Source organism: Mastigoproctus giganteus, chromosome 2, assembly GCF_048544385.1.
Source record: "Mastigoproctus giganteus isolate SK-2022 chromosome 2, ASM4854438v1, whole genome shotgun sequence".
NCBI lineage: Eukaryota > Metazoa > Arthropoda > Arachnida > Uropygi > Thelyphonidae > Mastigoproctus > Mastigoproctus giganteus.
Window position 1 is genome coordinate 182,094,528 of NC_143576.1, and position 3,120 is coordinate 182,097,647.

Sequence of the window (3,120 nt, forward strand, 5' to 3'; positions counted from 1 at the left end):
AATGTTTTAGACTAAATTTTTATAAGGCCTAAAAATGCTGAAAACATCTAAAGACCACAGATTTTCGTCATCTTATGTAAACGTTATATTTTAGCAGAGTTTTATAACGAAATTGAAATGTTTGTGTCATGGATATGTTTTCATCGGGGTAACTGTTCCTTCGTTTAGTTAAATGTTCGGTTAGTTTATTCTAAAGTTTCTTTAATTAGGTAGGAAATTTGAAAATGTAAATATTTGGAAATCAAAATAAAAAAATAAACAAGAATAGAATGTTAAGTTTATACTCTGGCATTACCACATAGGCCATTGGAGTTTACAATTAGTTATTTGACAAGAATATTATCAAAATAATTTTAATACTAAAGCTAAAAATGTATTTGCCATATCCATTCGCCTTCCGAAGGCATGGTACGAACTTAAAGAAGGAAGCTGCTTAGTCAGATTATTCTAGTGAATGAGTTATATTTATATGTATTTAATTCAAACGCCATTCCTACAGTATGTAATGCAAGGAAGTATAGGGATCAGATAAAACGTTAGGATGCATTACGCGTTGGTGATCGCACGAATGCTATGCAACAGATTTTTTCACAAAAATAACGTGTCTTGAACTGTAGTATGTTGTCAGGTAATGATGGGGAAATCAAACTTCTTTACAAAATATTCCGAGGATATTCATAAGTTAGAAACTTACGTGATTATTATCCATTAAGAATTATTAATATGTATAATTAACCACTACTTATACCACGTGGAGTTATTAATATATATTTTATTTAAGCAGAGCCTAAACTAATATATACAATTGGGTAACGTTTCAGGTATCTTGATAATTTTACTAAATTAGACATGATAGATCTTTAAAAAAAGGAAAAAAAACTTTTGTAGACGTTTTCAGTTTTTTTTTTTTTTTTTAATAAGAAATAAACTGCTCTATTTCTTCATTTTCCTTCGATTTATCTTTGAAATTGTACCTTTAACATAAACTTTTTTCTGTTGTTTACCAGTATATTTCCTTTATTAACACCATGGACGATTCAGTCGCTCTCGAAGAAGGATTGCACAGTCTACCTCCCCTCCCCGGAAACTCCTATTTTTCGTCTATCAAGATAAGCAAATCGACCATAGGATACATGCAACTTAGAGACACAATACACTGATGTCTCATAGCCTTAGTTCCTTTGGCTCAAAAAAAAAAAAAAAAGTCACTACTTGATCGTAAGCTTTTGACTGAATCTTGTAATCGAAACAGTACTAATACTTGTTCTTGTTATTAATACTTTGTCTTATGACAATTTCCTCGAAATTATTGTTTTCGCAACCGAATTCTTATTGCAATTGCTATATTTAAGTAAAGATTCCATAGTGTTAACAGACTATGAAGTCTATGGAACCATGTACTTAAATATTTGAGAAGCGTGAGAAACTTCAATTTAGTCAAATTTCACTATCACATTGCTTTAAGAATTATACTGCGTTTCCTTACCATTTACAAGGATCATCCCTCTTTTCAAAACATAATTTCAAAATTCACAACTTCAATTTAGTCAAATTTCACTATCACATTGCTTTAAGAATTATACTGCGTTTCCTTACCATTTACAAGGATCATCCCTCTTTTCAAAACATAATTTCAAAATTCACAACTAAATCTGATCAAACAGCTCACATCGCGAAAAAAAAAAAAAAAAACAAACAAACAAACAAAAAAAAAACTAATAATAATAATAAAATATAAAAGAGAGCGGGGTCAATTGGAGCATGTTTTTCAATTAAATTTAGTCTTTCTTTTCCTGTTCTAACCATTTCAAACAACTGTCGTTTTCAGAGTGTTTCTTATCATTCTTTTAACACTCTCACATACTTCTAATTTACAAAAAAGAAAATAAAACTGATTTCATTAGTCACCGTTCCATCACGTATTCAATACCATTGCCAAAATCTTTGAAAGGTTAAATTTCAAGTATTTCAGTATTATCTACCTTTACCCTTTTATCAGCAATACAGTTTTCTTCCTATCCATTCTCTCCACCTCAGTGTATTTACCCGCTTTCTCCATATCAACTTTGATAAAAATAAACAGATTCTTGGTTGTGTCACCCTACGTTTTATTGAATAAGTGATGGAAAGGTGACTAATGAGATCAGATTATTTTAGTCTTTTTTTTTTTTTTTTTAATTTTGCTCTTTTTAAAACTTTCCTACTTTAAACCTTCCATCTATGCTATACATTTCTCTTTTCTGAATCAGTAATTCTTATTTATCTGTTGAAAGCGTGGATTCAATTCCTTTAATCCTTTTAAATTGCACATGGTTCTCTTTCAGACCTTCATCTACTTATACCAAATCTAAACAATTTGTCGTGCGCGTTCACTCTGCCAACATGTATGAGCACTATTTGCCGACCATCTTAAGCTTTACAAAGTTATTAATTTATCCTTTAACAGGGCAGAACACTTATCTCAATCATACACTAGTACCTTAATTGATGCCTGCATATGATCAGCTCCAAAAGAGTACCTACCATGAAAAATCTATTCAACACAGTACAACTCAAGATCTACTCCAGTTGTTGGATCAACTTCAAATGTCAGCCAATCTTGAGATCCTTTATTTTCACTTTCTTTCATGCATGCCGTTCCGGAAAACATCATAATTTAAGGTAGGCTAAAATACTAACAAATAAGGTCAATTCTGTCCTTCTTCCTTTTTACAGACTACAATATGGGAGACCCAAATGCTTTTAGAAGTTCCCAAATGGTGCTAACGAAAACATCGTAATATCCCCAGTGGCGCAATTGGTTAGCGCGCGGTACTTATAAGACAGTACTTCTGAGTTATGCCGAGGTTGTGAGTTCGAGCCTCACCTGGGGAAATTGATTTCTTTTGTTATTAGATGTGATCATGAGTAGAGTTCAGCAGGCTGCATTAAGATCTATGCAGTGCTACAAAACAGTTTATTGAAACTGTTTTGTAGCACTGCATAAAACAGTTTATTGAAAGCAATGTCTGGTTCTGCGTTGCCGTCACTAAATATAATAGAAAAATATTAATTTCAGTTTTTTATTTTGTTATTTCAAATGTCGAGATATTAATATTTATTCAAGTAAAGAGGAAAGTT

At 31.5% G+C, this 3,120-nt stretch overlaps 1 non-coding gene across 1 annotated transcript; it reads left to right on the top strand.

The window, feature by feature from the left end:
* Positions 1–2,782: 2,782 nt before the first annotated feature.
* TRNAI-UAU (transfer RNA isoleucine (anticodon UAU)) lies at positions 2,783–2,874 on the top strand. The gene is given in 2 exon segments: positions 2,783–2,820; positions 2,839–2,874. It is a non-coding gene; the product is annotated as a tRNA-Ile (tRNA).
* Positions 2,875–3,120: the final 246 nt, after the last annotated feature.